Genomic DNA, 25,766 nt, shown 5'->3' on the forward strand with positions numbered 1-25,766 from the left:
ATGAACATACTCCTCCTGCACAGACTCCACACACACACATAAACACACATGTATCCACAGGAACATACTCCTCCTGCACATAAAAAGAACTGTGGGCTGTGAGGAAACGGTCAGCTTGAGAGCATTCTACTGTTCCTTCTTTAGAAGACCCCTTTCTTCAGCATTTCCCTCCTGTCAGGTAGCCTGGGCAGGCAGATTTTGCCAGGCGTCCACTCCAACACTCCAACATGTTCTCTCCAGGGTCACCACTGTCTGTTTCTCAGGGACCCAACTAACACATTGAATATTAAGTATATGTACACTGATAGAGAAATAAAAAAATATTCAAAATGTTAGCAATTCTAGTTAGATTTCTACACTACTCAAGTATCCCATAAGGATCATCTGCTACTTACACATAATAAAAATGTGTTAGAACAAGATACAGTGGTGGTGCACACCTTTAATCCCAACACGCAGGAGGCAGAGGCAGGTGGATCCCTTAGTTCAAGGCCTAACTGGTCTACAGCGTTAGTTCTAGGACAGCCAGAGAAACCCTGTCTCGAAAAAACAAAAATCAAACACACAAACCAACCAACCAACCAACCAACCAACCAACCAACCAACCAACCAACCAACCAAATAATGACAACAAAACAAACAAAAACCAGAAAAAAAAAAAGAAAGAAAAACAAGAGATTTAAGATTAAGGCTCTGATGGCTAATCTTGGTTGTCAACTTGACTATATCCAGAATCAACTAAAACTCAAGCTGCTGGGCGTGGATTGTATCTTGGGACTATGAGCCAAAATAAGCTATTTCTTCCTAAAACTGGTTCATGTCAGTCAATATTTTGTCACAGCAACAGAAGGACAACTAATTAAGGGAGGCAGAGGCAGGCAGATCTGTGAGTTCAAGGCCAGCCTGGTCTACAGAGTTAGTTCCAGGAGGTCAGGACTACACAGAAAAATCCTGTCTCAAAAAACAAACTAAAAAAAAAAAAAAAGAAAAAGTATGACGAATGTTAAGTATATACGTGCCAAATGCTGAGCCTACCAATTTCATAAAACAAACAGTAATTGACATAAAATATTAGACAGGTCCTCATACACTAATAATGGGCAATTCCAATATCCTATTCTCATCTTCAGATAGGTTACAGAAACTAAAATTCAACAACCATTCAACTACACCACAGAAAACACCACAGATCAAGTGGACTTAACAGATACACAAATATTCCATTCAATACAAAGGACTTACATTCTTCTCAATGGCCCATGGAACCTTATCTAAAACAAACCACATTCTAAATCACAAATTGAGTCATAACAAATACAAAAGAATAAAAATAATGTTTCTATTTTATCAGCTCATAGTACAATAAAACTGAAAGTCACTGGAAAACCATAAAAACTATACAAATATAAAGACTGAACAAATTATTCTTGGATGACTGGTAAGGAAATCTGGGAGGAAATTAAAAAGGTCCTCGAGTCAAATGAAAATGAAAGCAAAACTTACTACAAAATTTGAAATACAGCTAAGGCAGTTCTAAGAGGAAAGTTTACAATTATGAGTGCTTATATTAAAAAAAAAATCAGCCAGGCATGGTTGCATACATTATTCACTTCCAGCACTTGGGAGTGAGAACAGACAGTTATCTATGAGTCAAGGCCAACCTAGTCTACATAAAAAGTGTCTGGCTAGCCAGGGTTACAAAGTGAGAATCTGTCTCAAAAACAAAACAACAGAAAGATCACAAATAAATAACAGAAGCCGGGCAGTGGTGGCGCACGCCTTTAATCCCAGCACTCGGGAGGCAGAGGCAGGCGGATCTCTGTGAGTTCAAGACCAGCCTGGTCTACAGAGCTAGTTCCAGGACAGGCTCCAAAACCACAGAGAAACCCTGTCTCGAAAAAACAAAAAAAAAAAAAAAACCAACAAAAAACAAATAAATAACAGAACAATGCAGCACAGGGCTTTAAAAAAAAAACCCTGAAACAATCTAAATCTCAAATTTCTTACATTGTAAGACATAATAAAGGTCAGGGCAGAAATTAATTATGGAGATTAAAAGAACAATACAAGCACACACAGAAGAATCACCCAGAAACCCATGGGCAAGTTAGCTTGGAGCATGCAAAAGCCACAGCAGAAACAAAAGCAACCCTGCCTTAATAAGATGGAAGGGGAGAACTGAATCCCCAAGTTGTCGTCTGGTGCCGCATGCTCACTATAGTACATGCATGCCAGCAATTACATACACATCACACAAAAAATAAAAATATTAAAAAAGAACAATACACAGAATAACAAAAATTTGGTTCTTTGAAAAAATAAACAAAATTAACAACCTCACAGACTAATAAAAAAAGACTCAATAAAATTAAAGATAAAAGAATGGGAATTACTATATATTCTAATCAATATAGATGATTATTAGGATGCATTTTGAAAACTTATTTAATAATCTAGAAAAATGGGGGGATGTCTCAGAGGTTAAAGTACTTCTTGTTCTTGCAGAGGACATAGGCTCAGGTCCTAGTATCCTTACAGGGAGTCACAATGATCCCTAACTCTAGTTCCAGGGGATCTGATACCCATTTCTGACCTTTACTAGCCCTACACATGTGGAACACAGACATATATGCAGATGAAACACCCATATACTAAAATAAAATAAAAATTAAATAAAATAATAAAGTTAAATAAAAGCATACACTGTGGTGATATTTTGTTTGTGCTCTAACAAATAAAGCTGGCCTGAGGATCAGAGTGCAGAGCTAAACCACTAGTTTAGCCATAGAGCCCAGGCAGTGGTGGCACACACCTTTAATCCCAGCACTTGGGGGCACTGGCAGCCTGTTCTCTGTGAGTCTAAAAGAGAAACAGAGCTAAATGGTGGTGGCTCACACCTTTATCCCAATACTGAGGATTTTTACTACTTTCTCTTCCTGCTCTGGACTCTTCAGATGTCTGGCTGTTCTCTCCCTCACATCTACAATAAGAACCCTTCTCCTCAAGCACATCTTGTCCTCATAGTACTCACCAGGTAAGATGTGCTCACTGTCGCAAGAGCAGCACAACTGTCATGGGGGCAACCAACTGCTCTAGGACTGGATCCCAGGTTTACTCCACAGGAGGGAACTTACAACTGCTTCTTTAAATCTAGTCAAATACGCACGGCTAGGGAAGTCACAGGCCCTAGAGCAGAACTTACTGTACACGGCATGAGACTGCCTTCTAACCGTCCATGTTCACACCCACAGACACACTGCTTTCAGCATTAGCTAGGAACAGCAGTGAATGCAGAGACCCTTGGCTGTTGCCGGGGCCGAGAACGAGGAAACAGCTGAATGCTCTGCCCTGAATGGAACATTCACTATCATGGAATATCATGGAAGAAGATATGACAAGAGACAAGGAGAAAGGCTGTAAAATGTTGTCTTCTGGGCAAGGCACAGCCATTCCAACCATCACCTCATAAAAGCTGTGGTTGCTTACAGTGGACCTACACAATATTTGACCTCATGAGCCTCCCTTCCAAAAACTGAGGGATTCTGGGGAAGAGGTCATCATCATCTTCAGATATGTACCCACTATTGAGCCCACCAGGCTCTGCTGGATAGTTCCACACTTGTGGTCATTCAGATGGCCCTCGTAAAACTCAATGGGTCACGATACAAAAATTAAAAGACATGAAGATGGGAATGAGAATTAGAGGGAGGAAAAGAGGGTTTGATAAGGATGGGACACAGAGGAAGAGAGGGATAAGCATAATTGGAATGCATTATATATGTGTACAAAATTGTCAGAACAAAGTCAATAAAAATAAATAGGTATGGCTGTGGATGTAACTTGGTTGGTACTAGCATGCACTAACTAGATCCTGAGTCTGATTCCCAACAACATATAAACTGGTGTAGCAATTCACACCTGTATTCCCAGGCACTTGAGAGATAAAGGCAGAAGGACCAAGAGTTCAAGATTATCCTCAACTACACAGAGTTTAGGCCAGCTTGGGCTACATGAAACCCTTTTTCTAAAACCTAAAAGTAGGGTGCTGAAGAGATGGCTCAGCAGTTAAGAGCATCAACTGTTTTTCCAGAGGACCCAGAAATTCCCAGAACCCACATGGCAGCTCACAACTGTCTGTTAATCCAATTCCAGGGGATCTGAACTCACTTCCCCAGGTACCAGGCACTCACATGGTATACAGATATACATGCAGGCAAAACACCCATACATACTAAACAAACAAACAGAAACCATTAAAAATAAGACCAGGTATGGTGGTCCATGCCTTTAATCCCAGCATTTGGAAGGAAGAGAAACGCAGAACTCTGAGTTTGAGGCCGATTTGATCTACAAAGTTAGTCGGGAGTACATTGTGAGACCCTGTCTCACAAAACAAAACACCAGAATAGAAACCTCTAAAAGTAAAGAAATACACATAAATAAATGGACTAACAAACTGAATGCAGTTTTCAAAAGAGGAAGTAAAAATACTTGACAAGTATTCAACATCCTTAGTCATCAGGGAAATGCAGACTCAAACTGCTTCAGATTCCGTTTTAGCACAGTTAAAATGGCCATCATCAAGAAAACAAAACAACAATAAATGCTGACAAGGATTTTGGCAAAGAGAATCCTTAATAGTGCTAGTGAGAATGACAACTTTGTACAGCAATTATGGAAATCAGTGTGGAGGGTTTCCAAAAAACCGAAACATCAAACTATCCTATAACCTGTATCAGATATATTCGGGTATACTCAAAGGGCTCTTAAGCTCACAGACCAGAGAAACTTGCACATTCATGCTTATTGCTGCACTTCACAATGGCCAGGAAATGGAACCAGTCTAGAAGTCCACTATCAGATGAACAGATAAATGCAACATAGAACACTATACACAATGAAATTTTATTCAGCCACACACACACAAAAATGAAATCATGTAATTTTCAGGAAAACTGATGGAATCAGAAATCATTGTGTTAAATGAAATAAACCAGATGTAAAAGAGGAATATATTTTCTTTCAGAGACAGTACCTAGATTGTGTGTGTGCACATGTATGTGTGTGTTTGATTTGACTAGAAAGGAATCTAAGATGGATGAAAGAGCTCTTAAGGAAGGAAGGTGGAAAGCCAGGCGGTGGTGGCGCACGCCTTTAATCCCAGCACTTGGGAGGCAGAGGCAGGTGGATCTCTGTGAGTTCGAGACCAGCCTGGTCTACAAGAGCTAGTTCCAGGACAGGCTCCAAAACCACAGAGAAACCCTGTCTCGAAAAACCAGAAAAAAAATAAAGGAAGGAAGGTGAAGTCTGTTGGCTTGGCAGTGTTCTGGGTCAATGACAGACCCTGTTACAAACAAGAAGTGGAAGGTGCCTAAGGAATCACGCAGAAGACGGTCCTCTGACTTCCACAGGCATGTGTATGTACGTGAACTCCTCCAACATACACACCCCTACCCCATGTATGCACCTGTGAGTGCACACACACTGTAAAAACAAAACCAACAGCAAGTGAACTTAGGTTCTCACGGCTGTTCAGTAAGTAGTTTAAGCACTTTAACTGTAATATTTTTTTTAATGCTGACTTTTTTTTAAGCTTAGCTTATTCTTGAATTTGACAGTAAGGTTTAAAAGGAGAAGAAAACCAACAATGATTTTTATGAGACAGTGTCTCACTGCATAGCCTAAGCTGGCTTAAAGATTATCCTGTTTTTGCTTCCCAAGTGTTGAAGTTATAGGCATGAACAATTATACCCAGAGAAACTGTAAAATTTAAAATGTATGAAAAAAAAAAGGCTTAGGCAGAAATGGAGCATATTTCTATTAAGCATAGTTAATAGCTGCCATATTAATCTTGAAATTTGCAGGCAAATGGATGGATCTAGAAAACATCATATTGAGTGAGATAACTCAGACCCCAAAAGGCAAATATAATATGTACTCACTCATAAGTGGCTTTTAGAGATAAAGCAAAGAAAAACCAGCCTACAATTCACAACCCCAGAGAACCAAGGCAACAAAGAGGACCCTAGGAGAGACATACATGGATCTAATCTACATGAGAGGTTAAAAAAAAAAAAAGACAAGATCTCCTGAGTAAATTGGAGTGTGGGGATCATGGGAGAGGGTAGAAGGAGAGAGGGAAGGAAGGGAGGGGAGCAGAGAAAAAGATATAGCTCAAAAAAAAGTTAAAGAAGTAAAAAAAATAGCTGCCATTACTACTGAATGCTTTAACAACTTTGATTTTTATTTTCTGACATCTTCTTCTACTTACAACTTTGAGATTTGGTTAAAATTTAGAAAACCAAAAAACGTAGCTCATAACCAGCCAGGTGGTGGTAGCACATAGCTTTAATCCTAGCCCTTGGGAGGCAGAGGCAAGTGGATCTCTGAGTTTAAGGCCAGCCTGGTCTACAGAGTGAGTTTTAGGACAGCTAGGGCTACACAGAGAAACCCTGTCTTAAAAAACAAACAAAACAAAGTAAGAAAATATCTTATGACACACACATTGTTTAGCTATTCCATTCTGCAGCTCTTACAGATAAAGAAACTGTGGTGCAGAGCACAACTGTCCACAAACAGCTGGCAGGTGGCAGACCCAGAGACCCAAACTCAACTGTTAAACCGACTCCACAATCCATGCTGTCTCTGAGGGCAGGAAGACTAAACTGGGGCAGGCCACTAAGGCTGAGAGAAAGGGCTTTCTCCCAAAGGAGCTGAATGTAAAGTGTCAAAGCTCAACTCCACTATACCACAACTGTCACAAAGTATACAGCTAGTAAGGATTTTTCAATTGTTATTTATTTAAATAAACCAAATAGGAGGAACCAATCTGTTTGCAGCCCACAGCTTCCAGCTTTCAAAAATAGAAAACTGTGGCAAATTAGAGTGGCATGCAATGGTTCCCTTCCCTCCAGTCGGCAGAGCCACCGACAGGAAGTTCCTGGCTTACTATAGCAACCACTGGCTTTGTTCTTGAAAATTTTTCTGCAATTTTTGCTTCCTCAGAAAGCAGACAGGAAAACCTGGTTCTGGATCTACTTGTTGAACAAGAGTTGTTTAAAAATAGAATTTTAAATAGAAGACTACGGAAAAAGTAGTTTCATACTTCAGCTGATACTCAGTATTTCCGTATGCTAGAGTCAACCTTTAAGGGCCAGCAGGACGGTTCTAGGGGCAAAAATACTTGCAGTACAAACCTGACATACACACTAATAAAGAAACTTAGCCGTTAAAACACATAGCTTTAATTTTTTTTCTAGCTAGCAATACAGCAGTCTAGAAAATGAACTAAAACTCTTTGGCGACTAAGACCTGGAAATACTGGATAAATACTAACACACTTTGAAAAACATAACATAGAGAACACTGACTGCTCTTCCAGAGAAACCAGGCTGGGCAGAGAAAGGTGTGCTCCAAGAGTTTGCTGGCTAGCCAGACTAGCAGAAATGGTTCCAAGTTCAGTAAAGAGTCTCAAAAAAGATGGAAAGCAATGAGAATGACCCTGGAAATCAATCTCTGGCAATGTACCACACATCCCATACACAGACAGACACATATGCATATACCATAGAAAGCCCCCAAGAAAATTAAAAAAAAATACTACACAAATAAATCTGATAGAACATGTTATCAAAAACCACAAGGTCAATGTATAAATATACATTAATAGTAACTGTGTATATATATATATATAATATATATATATATATTAACTGTGAACAGTTAGAAAGTACAATAAAAATACCATATATAACACAGAACAAAATACTTAGGGATAAATTTGACAACAGACAAGCAAACCTGTATGAGAAAACTATAAGACTGCTGAACTTAAAGACTTAAATAAACAGTGACTCAATCTCCCCAAAGATCAAAAGACTCAAACCATACACGGTGGCTCAGGCTGTAATTCTAGTACTCAGGAGGCTGAGGCAAGAGGATCCTATGTTCTAAGTCAGCCTGGGTTACATCAGGAGATTTCACCTCAAACAAACAACACAAATACCCTCGAAACTGTTGCAAAGGCAGCAACCCCAAACTATCTATATATTAAGTGAAATCTCAATTAGATTTCCAGTAGATCTATGTTTATACATATATAAATACATAAGTGCTTGTGAAATATACATGAGAGAATGCCAATACTATTTTGATAAAGGAAAGCTAAAGGGTACTTGACCGTGAACTTGACAGTATGCTATGACGGGACTGGAGGGATGGTTCAGTGGTTAAGAGCACTTGCTATTCTTGCAGAAGACCTGGGTTACGTACCCAGCACCCACATGATTGTTCACAACAACTGATAACTCCAGTTCCAGAAGACCTGATGCCTTCTTATGGCACTATGCAGGCAAAACACTCATACAAATAAAATAAATAAACCTAATTAAATTAATAAGAGAAAGTCTTTATCATCTTGATAGTGTATTCATTTTATATACTATAAAGTTAGATGTCAGAAGCTCAGGTACTGCATGGCTGGATTCTTTACTAGGGTTCTCACAAAGATAAACTCAATATGCCTGCCAGACCTTTGGATACTCTTCCAAGATCATAAGGCTGTACCAAAACTCACTTCACTGCAGCTGTAGGGTCAAGGTCCCTATTTCTGTAATTCTCAGCCTGAGGCCATTCTCAGAGCCTAACAAGTCTGACATTCTTCACATATAACCTCCATCTTCAAATCCTTCACATTTTTAAAATTATCTGACTTCTTGTGATGTTGACTTCTGGTTCATGTGATTAGGTCAGACCCAGCTGTATATTCCTTTTGACAGTCTCAAAGCAAACTGACTAGCAACTTAATTCCATTTGTAAAATTCCTTTAATGTGAAGCAATGCAACATAGTCACTGTAGTAAAATTCCATCACATTTACAGGTCCCACCAACAATTACGGAAAAGATGTTACATAAGGGTGTGACAGACACAAGACCTCATCTCTCCCTAGGGTATGGGGCAGTGTTAGGAATGCTAAAACCACTATTAGTGTTAATGGTAAGTTCTTTAACTTCTTGTAAGCACTCCTGAATCTCCTGATACTCATTCATTCCCCTACCAATAAGCAAAGCAGGAGAATGAAGCAGCCTGCCTCCCTAGCTGGCAGCCACTGGACTTCCCCTTACTGCCAGGGAGCAAAAGGACTGTCAGTCAAACAGCCTTGGACTACCCTAATTCAGTAACAGACAGGTTGAACATTCTATAGACACCTTGACTAAATTATAACAGTGGACTACCCTAGCTTTAGGTGATGCAGCCAGGGCTATCTGAAACAGTTCCTACCACACATTTTGCTGTCATAAGCCTCTATGAACTCTAGATGGACATGGTAATCATATCTACCTAGGTAAGAGGAAGAGAATGGCTGTATCTGCACACTCTGGATGTAATTGAGACCCTGCTTCATGAATAAAGTGGAAAAACAAAGGAAAATGCCCTGTATCAACCTCCCAGCGCATGTGCATGTGTGTGTGCATGCACACACAAACACAGAGTACATACATGCACATACATATGCACACACAAATAAAATACATAAATAAAAAGACTAAATATTAACTTCTTCTGTTTAAATAATATATAGTCACCTTTAGTTAAATCACTGAGGTTTCACTTAGACACTTTCTACTATTTAACTGACTCACTTAAATCAACAACATTCCTGATTCCCATAAGGATGACATGGAATCACAAGGCACTAATCTTCCCCAAATGTATTACTTTAAATTGTAATTGTAATGCATTTTAAAGAAAAGATCAGACCAGTGCCACCAGCTGCCAAGAATGAGTTTACTAGCCTAGTTTCCATGACTACAACAATCTGAAACCAGCACAAGAGAGAATGTGTATCCTTGGAAACCAGCATTTTGCTTCCCTCAATTAAAAAAAGGAAAGGAGAGAGCAGGAGAGAGAGAAAGAGAAAGTGCTTTTGAATAATTTAAGTTGGTTTAATGTGCCTATTATATACAACAATCCCAGGCAAACATCCTGTCCCAAGCCAAGTGTGGAGAAAGTTGTATGGTGCTTTGTGGAAAAGTTCAAATTAATACCATAGGGGAGGGTCTTACAATTTTTTGTTTAAATTTTTTTCTTTGGTTTTTTTAGAGACAGGATTTCTCTGTAGTTTTGAATCCTGTCTTGGAACTAGCTCTTGTAGACAAGGTTGGCATCGAACTCACAGAGATCCGTCTGCCTCTGCCTTCCAAGTGCTGGGATTAAAGGTGTGCACTACCACCGCCTGGCTTTGTTTCAATCTTTAAAAGAAAAACAGCAATACAAGCTATATTAATAATAACTTTATGGGTCATACCTAAATGAAGAAAATGTTTACTGGCTTTTTTTTAGTATCTTTACTGTTCAACTGCATGTTACTAACACCTGAATTCTTACACACTCTTGCGTGTTCTAGAAGGGCCTTCTCTTTCAGGTGTTATATGTTGTAAAATGTCAAAATGGAAGAATTTTCCAAGTTATGAAACATTCAATATACTCATCAAAATACCTGTATATCCTAACATAAGCCATACCACATTCATCTCATTTACATTCTTCTTTTAGTTTTTGATTTTTGTTTGTTTTTAAGACAGGGTTTTAGTGTAGTTCAGGTTGGCCTTGAATTTCTTATATAACCAAGGGTAACCTTGAACTCCTTATCTTCCTACTTCTACATCTTAAGTGGTAGGTGGAAGGTTTCCGGTTTGATATTCAGGGGGGTATGCTAAGGCAGAGAAAAGAAGATGACAATTACCTTCCCTGCCCCTCCACCTAATAGAAACAAAAGTTTGGAATAGCCAGGTTTGTACCATTTTTTTAAAGCTCTTCCAATAACTTGTTTTGTTCTAAATTCTTGTTCTCTCCACTCTCAGTTATTCTACTTACAGGCCCCAGACTAACAGACTCCTTTCCCACCTGCCTGCCAGGAACCAAAGACAGCCTGACAGCAAGTATGTGCTATGGACTGCCCATTAATCACATGGTATTTCTTCTAGAATGTATGAGAAGGGACCAACCAAATGGGTCCGATCTCTCCTTAGGGCCCCTAACATGCTGCTGTCTGTCCATCTATGGCATTAATACCACATTTAACAAATAACATTCCTCCATGATCTCTGCTTCAGTTCCTGCCTCACGGTTCCTACCTTGAGTTTCTGTCCTGACTTCCCTTTGTGATAGACTGTAACCTGTAAGTCAAATAAACCCTTTCCTCCCCAGGTTGCTTCTGGTCACGGTCTTGATCACAACAACAGAAAGCAAACTAAGACAGAGCTGTGTCTGCAAAGACTGGTTGACTGATAAGAACTTCAGTGATACGGAGGTGAAATGGGGCAGGTGGAGAGACAGATTCAAATTTATCTTGAGCTATTGTTAACTTACAAAATAGCTACTCCCTGTGCCCCTTTGTGTCAGACCTAACATGCTGTCACTAACAAATAAAGTTAAACCTAATATCTGGATAAAATAAACAAACCTTTAGAATGTATTAATTTAATAAAGCCCTAGGTCTACCAACCAAAGGGCCGAGAATGCTCTCAGATAGCATCTACATCTACAACTGAGACTCTCCTCTGTGTTATAAATACTCGCCTAATGTTTCAACTATTGTATCTGAAAAGCACTTTGACTTAAGACTTTCTTTGTTTAGTTACTATGAAAACTTGATGACTCTGCTTCCATGTCGGAACATGGAATTTGGGGCAACCTAAGCCTGTGTTTCCAGAGTGAATAATCTCTCTTCTCCCCTTGAAACAAGAGCTGTGCTTTTCTCTCAACAAATCCCAAATCCAAAATCTTTCCCAGGGATTTGTGCCCATATGTTTTGTCAGCTTTACAGAGACATGAGAAGAGGAAACCTCAACTGAGGGATGATTGCCATTAGAATGGCCTGTGAATGTGCCCGTGGGGCACTGGTGGGGATATTATTTTAAGGTGTGTTATTTCTGTTTATGTTGCATTTGCTTAACTCCGTGAAGCTGTGTTACTGTGCCTGTATAAACATCTGATAAATAAAAAAAGAGGATCTGGGATTGAGAGGAAGGAGGAGGACTTCAGGGGGCAGCCACCCAGCCACCCAGCCACCCAGCCACCCAGCCACCCAGCCAGACACAGGATAAGAAGAAAAGTAAAGGTGTACAGAAATAGAGAAAGGTAAAAGCCTCAAGGCCAAAGATAGATGGGATAATTTAAGAAAAGCTGGAAAGAAACAAGACAAACTAAGGCCAAGCATTCACAACTAAGAATAAGCCTCCATGTGTGATTTGGGAGCTAGGTGGTGGGCCCCCCAAAAGCCTAAAGAGTAAAAACAACCAACAACAGGGCATTTTCTTGATTAATGGTTGATAGGGTAAAGTTTGTGTGTAAGAATAGATTATCAAACTTGCAGGGGGTATTCTGTGGGGTGGCCAAGGAGACTGCCTTATAGACAGAAGACTGGGATCTATATGGTTTGTAGTGGAAAGGATGAGCGATGTACTTGTCAAAGTCAGAAAAAGAGGAAAGACAAAAAAGAAACAATTCTATCAGGTTAAAATGAAATTAGAGGTATTACTGTGGAAAATGGCCTTCCACTTTATTTATTTATTTATTTATTTATTTATTTATTTATTTATTTATTTATATGCACATGTATATTTAGACATACAAATCTATTTGTAATAATCTTAATATTCTGTAATTAATCATCTGGCACCTTGAAAGCAGATGCCAAAATTAGACCAAGGGTATTCCCATTCATACCATCTTTGTTTTTGAGGGCAAACACAAATCAAATTAGAATGCCCTCATACACACTGACCCACCATCTTCCCACCACTATGGAGATGATTTCCACTCGTGTCTGTCTCTGGCTCCTTGCCTTATGGCCAACCTAGTGGTTTTCCACTTGGTCTTGCACAGCATGCTGAGCATCCTGCTTTTGGAAAACTACAGAATAATGAAGTTTTAGTGGTGCTGACCTGGGCAGTTACTCAGTTACCCCTATTAATTAGATCTCAGGGACTTAATAAAACAATTTCATAGCCAGGTGCGGTAACGACTCAGACCTGGAGGCTGAGGCAAGGAGGATTGCTACAAGTTCTAAGTCAACCTAGGCTACAGAATAATTGAGCCCCATCTCAACAACAAAAACAAACTGTAGTTCAGGGCTCAGGGTGTAAGGGAAATCACGTCCTAGGTGCAAGAAGCACACGCAGAACACAGATTTGATACCTAACTATATTCTCTAAAAAGAACCAAGTTCCTTGAAAAAAAAAATGGTTGAGTCAGGACAAGATTATGCCAAAAAGAAAACATAATGAACACATGACAAAAAGGACACAAGCTTGAAAGGGTTGCCACTGGCTAAATCTAGGACAGCTTGGTCACCAAAGTAAGTTCAAAAAGGAATAAAGTAAGACAGAAAACCATGTTGGTAATTTTACAAATAAAAAGACAAAGTGAAAGCTTCTCGCAGGAAACGCCAGATGAATGAAGAATGATGAATTTGTTTTTTAGTTTGCCATCTGGCTACCACCACAGTAATAACAGATTCAGTCACAAATCTTCAATGGGTACTAAAATTTGTTGGTCAGAATTTGAAACAGTCAATTTACATAACCTCAAAGTGTTACTCCCACAAAATGGTATTATTTACTTATCAATAAGCACAAAAATACTTTTCAGCTAACTTTCCAAAAGTTTATGAGACAACATCTTGACTGTGATAAAATTGAACACAACCTGTAACTGCACAAATGGACATGTGCTCCTGGTATAATGCCGTATAATGACATTGCTGGTATAATGACAAGCACACAACATCTGTGGTATTCTGCCAAAGATGTAGAGAGGGCATGGAGATGGCTCAGTGCTCAAGGGTATGCACTATTCTTGTAGAGGACCTGAATTTGATTCTTGTAACTGCCTGTAACTCCAGTTCCAGGAAACCCAACTTCTCTGGATTCCATGGGTACATGCGCACACGCACACGTGTACACACACACACGCATAAACCCACACGCATAAACCCACACGCACATACCCACAACCAAAAATAAAATAAATTCTCAAATCTATTCGAGAGGAATTATACTAACTCAGATTTAGGAAAATCCTACAAAATAATTAGACTACTTAAAAAAAAAAAGTCAAATCAGCTGGGCGGTGGTGGTGGCACATGCCTTCAATCCCAGCACTCGGGAGGTAGAGGCAGCGGCAGGTGGATCTCTGTGAGTTTGAGGCCAGTCTGGTCTACAGAATGAGTTCCAGGAGAGCCAGGCTGTTTCACTCAGGAGCTAGAAAGACGGCTTAGTGGTGGTGAGTACTTGCTGCTCTTCCAGCACCTGCATGGTGGCTCACAGCTGTCCATAACCCCAGTTCCAGGAGGTCTGAGACACTCCTCTGAGGGAGTCTTATCAGGCACACATGCAGGCAGAATATTCATGCACAGGAAGTAAAAACAAATCTTTAAAAAATGTCAAATTACTAAAAAGAAGAACAAGGAGCTATTCTCTGAAAAAAAGAGACCAAAGAAACATGACAATTAGAGGCTTAACAGTGAATGGTCCCTAAACCAAAAGTAAAAGAGGTGGAGATGTAAGAAGTTTTCTAGTTTTAGTTTTTGCTGCAAAGGCTGTAACCAAGAGATCAATGCAATTTGAGAGCGACTTATCAATTCGATGAACTGAGAGACACCTGAGGGTCAGTGAAGCATAATTCTAGGTGTAAGAGCATTTCCAAGATCACTGCCATGGTAGCAACCAAGGGAAAAAGACTCACCGCAGAGGTGCACGGGTCCGTCTGGCAGGCTAGGGCTCCTGCTGGAGCACAGGAAAGACAGACCACTGGGGCAGATACGCTGTCCCTGTCTCTGACTCTGTCACTCCACTCATTGCTTCCTGGCTGCCATGAAGTTATACTTCACCAAAGGTCCACAGCAATGGAGCCAAATGAGCAGGGGCTGAAAACCCAAAACAGCCTTCCTAAGTTACTATCTGAAAAATATTAGAACGAACAACTTTAAAATCAAAATCATTTTCAGTAGCAAGTTAATGTCTACCAATTTTCTTTAAATAAAACTTTTCTACAATTATTGTTTTCAAGAGTTGTCCTGTTGGACTGACCCGGAAATTACATGCTTATTATTATTAGGTCATGCTGTTTCCTTCAGAAGGAGTACTGGTTCAAGTCAAGCAATGGCTTATACCTGTAATCTTAACACTGGGAAGGTGGAGGCAGCAAAAATCATACTAGGCCAGTCTGAGCTACTGAGAGAGCTGAAGAAAGGAAAGAGTACGGTTTACTCTATCTCATGGTACCCAGGGTGGGGTGGGGTCAGTATGGTTCTACTGGAGTAAACCACTCACTTATGCTTACTAGTTATCATGTTAGAGTTGAAAGGGGGGGAACCCTATAAAACAAGTAACCACACCTCTGTTCTCAAGAAAGAAATTCAGTATATGAAAGAAAGAAAATAACAAAAAGGCCAGGATAGGGGTCTAGAGAGATGGCTCTGTGGGTAAGAATGGTTACTGCTCTTGCAGAGGACCTAGGTTTGATTTCCAGTACCTACATGGTGGTTCACAACCATCTGTAACTATAGTTCCAGAGGATCTGGTGCCCTCTTTTGACTTCCATGGGCTCCAGGCATACACACAGTGCACAGACATACATGTAGGTCAAACACATACATATAAAATAAATTAAATATAAAAAGAAAGAAACAAAAGAAAAGTGAAGTTAGTGGCATATGCCCGTAATCCCAGCTCTCAGAAGGCCAAGATAGGAAAGTTCAAGTCCAAGGCCAGCCTACTAATATAGCAAGATCCTAGCTCAAAAATTAAAAAACATTAAAAGTCAAAAGTCAAAGTTTTCAAGTACTGTAGGGCAGCATTTGAGATTTGAATATTGTCTGACAACACAAGATTCCTTCAAACACTTTTGTTTCTTCTGGTAGAGACTAAATACTGAACATGCTAGGCAAGTACTCTTCAACTGAAGAGCCCCTCTAGCTATCTCTGGCAATAACTTGGTCAGGTTAGCCTTGCAGTTACTGCATGCCAGGTAAGCCTTGGATTAACTATCCTGCCTCAGACTCCTGAGCTAGGATTGTAGGGATAGGCCACCAGGCCTAGCTGCAAACTTCAAATCCTGAGGAGCATATTCAAACAGAATTAATGGATGGCTTGTGTTTGTTTAAGATAAGGTCTGACTTTCTAGCCCATGGGAGCCCATGGGACTCTTCTTGCCTTAGCCTTCCAAGAGCTAGAATTTCAGGTGTGGTGCACTTCTTTTTAAACATTACTTTCCATACAGAAAGTTTTAGTCCTTTAAGTGAAGCCACCAAGGCTCCGCGAACATAAGTGAACTCAGTTCTGCAGCCATCAAACTCAATGCACACGGAATGTAAATCCATGCCTCAGGAAAAGTATGTGTCAGGAAGTTGTAGACCATAAAATTCTTTCTTTTTTTTAAAGATTTATTTATTATGTATACAATATTCCTCCTGCATGTACACCTGAATGCCAGAAGAGGACACCAGACCTCATTACAGATGGTTATGAGCCATTATGTGGTTGCTGGGAATTGAACTCAGGACCTCTGGAAGAACATCCAGTGTTCTTAACCTCTGAGCCATCTCTCCAGCCCCATAAAATTCTTTCTAAGGCCAGTATTTAATCTACACGTTGTGTGGACTATCATACAAGTATATGGACTACCACACAATTTGATAAAGTAACCTGACAGAAAAAAAAATCACATCAGACTACAGAGATAGTTTAGCAGTTAAATGCAGGTTCATCTCCCTGAGTTCTTTAGTTCCTGGCACCCACACAGCAGCTCACAATCCTCTGTAACTACAATTCCAAGGGTTCCAATGCCCTTCTCACCTCTTTGGGGACCAGGCACACATGTGGTGCACATACATCCATGCAAGAAAAATATTTATAAACATAAAATAAATCTTAAAAAGAGAAAGTAGCACAGAACCAAAACTGAGATCAGACTTGAAGCAGCGAAGAAATACTGTCAGAAGCTGAGTTTAGTAGTTCATGCCTATAATCCCAGCACTTGGGAGGTAGACGGAAGAGGACAGAGTTTGAACCTAGTCTGGACTACATAGCAAGACCATCTATTTTTATAAAATAAATGTTGACACAACTCTAATATTGCTTCCTTCTTCACATACCTGTGTGTACTGTATGTCTCTTATAAGAGTACTTAGGCCCACCAGAATAACTCAAAATAATTTCATCTTCACACATCTTAATCTGCCGGGAGGACCCTTTTTTCAAATAAATTTCTTTACAGGGAATACCATTCTGCACACTTGTAGGAGGTCTAGTACCGGAGAACAAGTATAACTCTGTAGTTGGGTAGCAAGGAGCCCAAGACCCAGCCCAGACACTTACAGTTCCCCTTCTCAGCCTTGCTATCTGATTCTGTAGAGTGGTGAAAGGGCTAAGTGAGATAATATGCTATACAGACAGTGAAGAAAATGCTTCTGCTCTGGGGCGAATTCATCCTTCATTGAAACTTTATAAAACCCCCTGATAGTAGACAGTTGCTTACAGCATAGTCCCTACAGCCAACAACACTGTGTGATGTGCTTACAAACGCAGGTGGGCAGAACCCATTTTATGTGTTCTTACTACAAAAATAAAAATAAAAAAATTAAAGTCACACCCAAGGAAATTTTTTCCAGGTGGTGGACACGTCTTTTACAATGATTATGGTGATGACTGTACCATTTAACATAGTAAATCTCATCAAATTGTACACAATTAACAAATACATTTTAATGCATATCATTACATCTCATGTGATGATTTTTGCCACTTGACATAAACTGTAATCACCTGGCAAACAGGGAACTTCAATTGAGAAATTGCCTCCATCAGACTCACCTGTGGGCATGTCTATGGGGCATTTTCTTGATTAATGATTGATGTGAAAGAGCCCAACCACTATGGACAGTGCCATCCCTGGGCAGGTGATCTTAGGTTATACAAGAAAGCAAGCTAGTAAACAGCATTCCTCCATAGTCTCTGCTTCACTTCCTGCCTCCAGGATCCTGACTGAGTTCTCCCCTGGCTTCCCTCAGTGATGGACTATATTGAGAACGTGTAAGCTAAATAAAGCCTTTCCTTTCCAAGTTTCTTTAGGCCAGAATGTTTTATCACAGCAACAGAAACCAACTAGAACACCTCAATAAAACTGCTTAAAAATTTTTTTTTTAAAAAAAAGCCAAGTTGAATAAAAAAAGCTTGCTCTGTGAATGAGTCTAGACTTTAAGCCATGAAGTACTAAGATTAGATCATGAAACCAAAAAGAGCTCTCCAGGGAGTATGTAATCAAGAATGTGGAACAAGGAAGGAATAATGATTAGAGAATGTGTATGTCATATCTACCTGCAGACTGATGTGGAAAACATAGATGGGGTCACAAGAAATAGACCCACGCTGGGAAATTTGAGAGACAAAACATATTACCAATGATATGAGTAACAACATCTAACATTCCGGGGTAGCTGCTGGGCTGTTCCACTCATCAAGACAAAGATTAGAAAACAGGTCCGTCCTGAGTCTGATGCAGGTGTCTGGGAAACACCTCAACCGGGAAAACAAACAAGTTGTTGTTTATCAACCAAATCTGATCTAAGGACAGTTTTTCTCCCTAATTTACAAGAAACGCGAAACCATAGACATACTCATGTCCTTCCAAGAATGTGTTTGGTAAAACATGAGGCTGAGGGTGGACTTAAGTAAGTCCAAGAATGGTCAAAGAAATGGCCTGAGGAAAGTGAAGAGAGACAGAGATAAAAACAGGACAGTGTGCCTGTGCCATGAATGGAAACCTGTTCCAGATGTAAACACTATAGTTTGCTAACTTACCAAATTCTTTTCCCTTTTTTTCCCCTATATGACCCTTCCTACAATTTTCCTCTGTTAAAACCAGGAAAGAAAAAAAAAAGCAATTTCTGTGATCATTCAAGCATAGAGCACAACCACTAGCCACATTCAAGACAGCCACCCTTGGAGTCACATGTCCCTATAAACAGAGCACCCAGTCTCTCCTCCCAGTCTCAGACACCTAGCCACTGTATTACTGTAATCATAGCCCTGTCTTTTCCATCCAATAACCTTGATTCTTCAAGATGGTAAACTGCCCTCCAAAGCTGAGTGACGTTACAACCCTGGAAGACAAGCTGTGAGTAAGAAAACAAAGTATTTCAAATCTACGGTACTAACACTTTTAGGTTTAGGATGTGTTTTTAAGTGTTGGTGGTTCAGGTCTAGCCAACAAAAAGACCTGGTCTTACGGAACCCGCTCTGCTGCTTTTGCAAGTTTAACTCCTTACAGTCAGGTTGCTCAACTCTTAAGGAGACTGTGAAGGTGGTTCACCCTGACAGTACTGGCTGTGCCTGCAGGACTTGAATGTATAGATAAACGAATGCACTTGAAACCACTTGGGAAGCTCAATTCAATGACCAAGGGGGTTGAAAGAATTATCTGTGGAATTTTAACATGTATTAAGTTTCCCCATTTCTATAAAGCTACTGTTCATAACTACAATTCAACAAGACTAAAGAACACTTGGACATTACTGCCACTTTACTAAGTTCCTTTTCAGCCCTCCTATACACAAAAGCCCCTCCCAATCCACACACAGAACTGTCTGCTCTCACCACTGTCTGCTCCACGACAGCTCCTTCAAAGCAGAACTTTTGAAAACTAAGTATGAATGATAGTAAGCATCCTGTAGGACAGCAGGTCCGCCTGTCTCTGCCTCCCTAATGCCAGGTTTACAAGTATGTGGCACCATGCCTAGCTTTTCCACCTGGATTCAAGAGAACTGAATTGAGGTCCTGATGCTTGCCCAGCAAGCACTTTACTGACTGAGCTTTCTCCCCAAACTCCTAAGGATGCTCTTGTAAAAGGGAAGTTGGAGGTTGGAGGAAAGAGGAATTATCTTTTACTATAATTCTCTACATATTTTTAACATATAAAAACAATAATTACTTAAAGATGCATATAATTTCAAAATGTAAAAAAATTAGTAAAAATACCAAAACCACATGTTATTTTATTTGAAATGCCCTACACCCTAGTTACTCATGGTGACAACTACTGCCAGCAACACTACAGCCCCGAGTGCTCACTGCAGAAACAAATGGATCCTCTTAAACCAGAAGAAGCAAGGACTTGAGCCACAGACAACCTCCCTGGGCTGCTGCTGCTTCTCAACTATGAGGATTTCAGGCTTAAAGGCTCAGAAAACCCTCTCTAGCTAACACTAGGCTTAGGAAAGAGAAGCTCTATCTGGGAGCCACTGTGAATTCAGGCCTTGCTACAAAACCAGAAGGCTCAGCCAAGAGGAGGGAACACTGGAGGGCAGCCACAGTACAGGCAAAGGCACCAAGTTACTGACAGGCCTCACTCCTTGCGTATCATCGGAGACAGAAAAAGAACGAAGGGAAACAAAAGCACCCAGGTAGAAATATGCAGCCCTCAAACATCACAAGTCCTGGACTGTCCCATCACTCCAGTGAAGTACTTGAAAGGCATCCATTCTCTTTACTGATGGGCAGTATCAGTTCATCAGTTAATGTTTGGAAACCACAATTCCTAACAGCTGGATTCCAATTTCTTCCTCCACATAGAAGCTCCACTCACCAATAATCCTCTCTTCCAAAATCTGGTACTTTTCTTCTTCTTTTTTTCCCCCCAAGAGTTTCTCTGTGCAGCCCTGGCTGTCCTGGAACTCACTCTGTAAACCTGTCTGGCCTTGAACTCACAGGGATCCACCTGCCTCTGCCTCCTGAAGTGCTGGGATTAAAGGCCTGTGCCACCACCTGGTCCCCAAATATAGAACCATTAACACTTTTCCTGCTTACTCATATTGGTCCATATGTCCCAGATGCATCACCACGCCTTCACACTAAAACAGATCCAAATGCAGGTGCCAATTTCAGGGGGTCTGATGCCCTGGGAATCTGACACCCTCTTTTGGCCTTTGCAGGCACCAAGCATGCAACTGGTGCACAGACATACATTCAAGCAAAACATTCATTCACATAAAATAAAAAATTTTAAAATGTTTTCATGTGAGCCTTCAAGCTGTAAAGTGTTTGCCATGCAAGCCTAATGGCCTGAATTCAATCCCAGAACCCATGTAAAGGAAGGAGAGCGTCTACTGCACAAAGCAGTCTGATATGTGTGCTGTGGCGTGTGTACCTCTCTTCACGTACATCATACAAACACACTCACAATAATAACAAAAATAAAATTAAAAATTTTTATGTGATCCCTGAAACTAAATATTTTTCATTATGGTTGAAACCTCCTTCCCTTTTCCTCTCTTTTCCTTGGTGGTATTAAACCCAAGATTTTGTGCACGCCAGACAAGCACTCTACTACTAAACTATTTTGTCATCCTTTTAAAGCTTTCATTCTAGTATTCCTTAACAAAGCAGTGCAGAAGTCTGATTTTAAGTCAACACTTGGTTATAATGGACAATAAACATGGTTCCAAAAGGAAGGAGCTCTGTGATGTGATATTGTCCCATCATTCAATGACATAAACATTCTGCTTTAATTCTGGATATAGGTAGGGTTGAGGAAATGGCACAATGAGTAAAGGGTTTGCCACAGAACACGAAAGTATAATGACCTGAGTTTAGATCCCCAGTGCCCATGTAAAAGCTGGGCGCAGTGGCACGTGTCTGTAATTGCAGCATTTAGGAGACAGAGAGACAGGTGGATCCTCGGAGCTCGCTGGCTGGCACCTGTCAACTCCAGGTTCAGTAAGAGACCATTAAAAACGGTATACAGTGCAGAAGATAATGTTGACTTCTGAAGACCCACATGCACACAGTAACACAAATACCCCCTCCCCTGCAACACACACATCTGGGCATGATGATCCATACATGCAATCCCAGCACTCAGAAGGCTTAAATATCAAGACCAGCCTGGGCTACACACCTAAGTCACATCTCCTATCTTCCCCTGCCCTAAAAAATAAAAAAACCACAGAACCACAAAAATAAGTAAATGAATTGGTCTAGCAAAGGTCCATCTTCTCTGATTCAATTACCCTTAACGACTAATTAGAAGATGTCACTTTTTAATAAAAGGCTTTGAAATCTATTACAACTCATTTGTCTCTTGCCTACCAGAACCTGCCAGAAAAGCATGAGGCCCTCAGTTTGATTGCCAGAGACCATTAAAAACAGTAGGCATGGTGGTATACACTTAACGATTCCAGTGACGGGAGGTGGAGAAGGAAAATCTCTGGGGCTCACTGGCCAGACAGCCTGGACTACACAATAAGGTCAAGCTGGTGAAAGACTGTCTAAAAAAATATTGAGAAAAAAAAAAAAACAACCCAACAAAATCCAAGGTGTGTGTGTGTGTGTTGGGAGTATAGAGAGATGGCTCAGCAGTTAAAACTACATATTAGTCTTGCAGAGGATCCAAGCTCAGTTTGCAATACCTGTGTTGGGTGGCTCACAACTGCCTATAACTGTAGTTCCAGGAGGAGCCAATGCTGTTCTGGCCTCCTTGGCCATCTGTACTCAACATGCACATACCCACACCTGGACCCCCTCCCCCCCCACACACGTCTGGGTATGGTGGTCCATACATGCAATCCGCCAAAGTCTCTTAAGAATAACAAGGTGAGGAGTGGTGAGACAGATCATTTGGTAAAGTGCTTGTGGCCAAGCCTGACAATTGGAGCTGATCTTCAGGACCCACACGGTGGAAGGAGAGAAGCAACTCCCACAAGCTCTGCTCTCACCTCCACCCACATGCCACAGCATATGAGTGTACACACACAGAATAAATAAATGCAAAGTGAAAAATGGAAATGTCTCCGGTACACAAGGAACAATGCGTCAACTGGTCACTGGCCTCCACATATATATGGACATGTTCATGCACCTACAAGAACACACACACAAACCCTATGCCTCTTACCCGGTTTTAACAATTACCAATATATGGCAATTCTTATCTATAATCCTCCAGATGCACTGAAAACTTTTTAACTATAGGGAGTTACAGAAAAAGCTTTCTCATTTCCCGAACAGAGGGCTGAGGAAAATCAAGCGACGGGAGCAGCACACACTGGTCATGCATTTTGCTAAAAGTCAACAAAGCACCGCTCAAGAGTCTCAAGTCTAAGGTAGAAGGTTAAGTAAGACTTGCGGATTCTCCTAAAACACTTCTGCTTTTTTTTAAAAAAAATTGTTTTTATTGAGCTATATATTTTTCTCTGCTCCCCTCCCTCCTCCCTTTCCCTTCTATCCTCTCCCATGGTCCCCATGCTCCCAATTTACTCAGGAGATCTTGTCTTTCTCTACTTCCCATGTAGGTTAGACCCATGTATGTCTCTCCTAGAGTCCTCATTGTTGTCTAGGTTCTCTGGGGTTGTGAATTGTTACACTGAATATTTTAAGGCAACTTCCAGACATATTAATTCATCCCTAAGGACTTCAGCTCTAATCTCCAAGACAGAGATAGTCTATCTTTTAAAATACAACCATACTATCATGTAAAAAAATAAAATTCTTTAAAAATCATCTAATATTTGCGGGTCACTCAAGTTATTTCCAATGGCCTCGAAATACCTCTTTAAAATGGTGGAGATATAAATAAGGTTTGCATATTACATTTGCTGGAGCCTAAGCTTTTAAACACGTAGCTGCTCCTCTCCTTTTCTCTGGGCATACCCCTGAAGTCACTAGGCTCACTCTGCTCTATAGTATCTCTCACATCATAATTAATAACATGCTATAAACTATTTAACTGTTTTATCCAGAAACTTAGTTTTTAATTTGTGGAGGAGGAAACAAGAATATTCATGAATGATGTCATGCTCTTCTTATCTTGCCACACACAGGAGTGAAGTTTAGTTATGCCAATTTTGGAGGTGGTATGGTTTATCATAAGACTGTCAGTTTGACCCCCTAATTCTAAAGTTCCTTAAATGACCTTGGCTGTTATTAAGGATCAATGCACAGGTCTTTTATTTCATTATATTATTACATAGAAACTTTATAAATTTAAGACATTTTTTATCAGATTATAAAATCCTGTTTACAAGTTCCTCATATGTAAAATTATGAGAATTTTTGAAAAAGACGGAACAGTTCACAGTGGCATTCTGGATCTGTAAAATCAAACCACAAATCAAAACCACTCACAGCCACTAAGATGACAAGAGCTGAAAAACAAAGACAGTAAATGTTGACGAGGATGTGGAGAAACGAACATTCTCAGGTAGCTAATGGGACTGCCAGATGAGGCAATGGTTCTGGAAAACAGTTCTGTAGTCCCTTAGCAAATTTAACAGAGGTCACCATTTGGTTTAGCAACCAGATCTATATGTCCAAAAAATTATATCCACAAAACCTTCACAAATGGGAAAGGGATTTGCAAGTCATGTCCCTAAAAAGAGAATGTGTCTAGAATGTAAAACGAACTCAATAATAAAAGAAACCATGTTTTTAAAAAATTGACAAAGAATCTGAATAGGTAGTTTTTCAAGTAACATATACTAATAGTCAAAATGCACATGGAAAAAATACTCAACCTTTCTAAGAAAAAGAAAGCAGTTACTTTCAGGGCTGGAAAATAACTCAGAGGTTTAGAAATTGTACTGTTCTTTTCTTTCAGAGTTTGGTCCTTAGCACCTACATCAGATAGTTTACAACTGCCCAGAACTCCAGCTCCAGGGGACCCAACGCCATTTTCTGGCTTCTGTGGGCACCTGCATTCATGTGCAAATACATATGTGCAAATGCATAATTTAAAAAATAAAATAACTTAAAAGTGGTTACTTTCTCATTCATCATCAAATAGGCACCACTGGGGCCAGAAGGCTCTACAGGTGCAGAGGACGCACCCACATCTGCCTGCTCACAATTGCCAGTAACTCCAGTTCTGGAGCAGTGGTTCTCAATCTGTGGGTCACGACCTCTTTGGGGTTTGCATATCAGATATCCTGTATACCAGATATTAACATTAAGATATCATATCAGTAGCAAAATTAGAGTTATGAAATAGGAACGAAAAAATTTTATGGTTGGGGTCATCACAACATGAGGAACTATATTGAAGGAAGGCGAAAGCACAACAGTAGTGATTGAGAACCACTGCTCTAAAGGATCTAACAGCCTCTCACTGCCGCAAGAGCCTGCATGAACACACTGTACATACATACACATAAAACAATAAAAACTAATAAATATTCCTTAAAAACCCACCTTACTTGAAGAGATCAGCCACAAATATTTTTTTAATATTCTTTGTTAGGCAGCAAAAAATTGGCTATTTGTTTTGTTTTTTTAAATGGGTATCATCATACAGCCCAGGCTGGCCTCACCTAACCCTTTCCTCGACCTCTGAGGTGACTGGGGATTACAGGTATGTACTACCAAGCCTAGCAAAAATTGGCATAAAAATTATGGAAGCTGTGATGGTTATTATTGGTTGTCAACTTGACTAGATCTGGAATTAACTTAAACACAAGTGGTTGGGTACACCAGGGAGGGATGTTTTTTCTTAATTAAATCATCTGAAGTGGGGAGAACAACTTTAATCTGAGTCACACCTTCTGCTGGCAGGCTAAAGGACATGGAAGAAGGAAGCTTTCTGCCTGCTTGCTCTCAGTGGCAAATTCATTTCTTCACTGGCATTAGAACCTACTTCCTTGGAATTCTGGCACACACTGAAGCCAAGCTGAGACATCCAGCCTTGTGGACTGAATAACCTCTGGACTCTTAG

General features: G+C 40.2%; 1 protein-coding gene across 8 annotated transcripts in view; it reads right to left on the reverse strand.

Moving 5' to 3' along the window:
* Window positions 1-25,766, reverse strand: part of Ptpra (protein tyrosine phosphatase, receptor type A) — a 102,578-nt gene that overhangs the window by 72,474 nt on the left and 4,338 nt on the right. The window contains exon 2 of one of the 8 annotated variants that reach the window (XM_026788525.1): window positions 14,751-14,965. The exons of 6 other annotated variants lie outside the window; for them this stretch is intronic. The gene's annotated coding sequence lies outside the window, so the exon portion shown is untranslated. The remainder of the gene's footprint in view (window positions 1-14,750; window positions 14,966-25,766) is intronic. One more of the 8 variants, XM_026788526.1, reaches the window with a different exon arrangement.

Source organism: Microtus ochrogaster, unplaced genomic scaffold (assembly GCF_000317375.1).
Source record: "Microtus ochrogaster isolate Prairie Vole_2 unplaced genomic scaffold, MicOch1.0 UNK3, whole genome shotgun sequence".
Lineage (NCBI taxonomy): Eukaryota > Metazoa > Chordata > Mammalia > Rodentia > Cricetidae > Microtus > Microtus ochrogaster.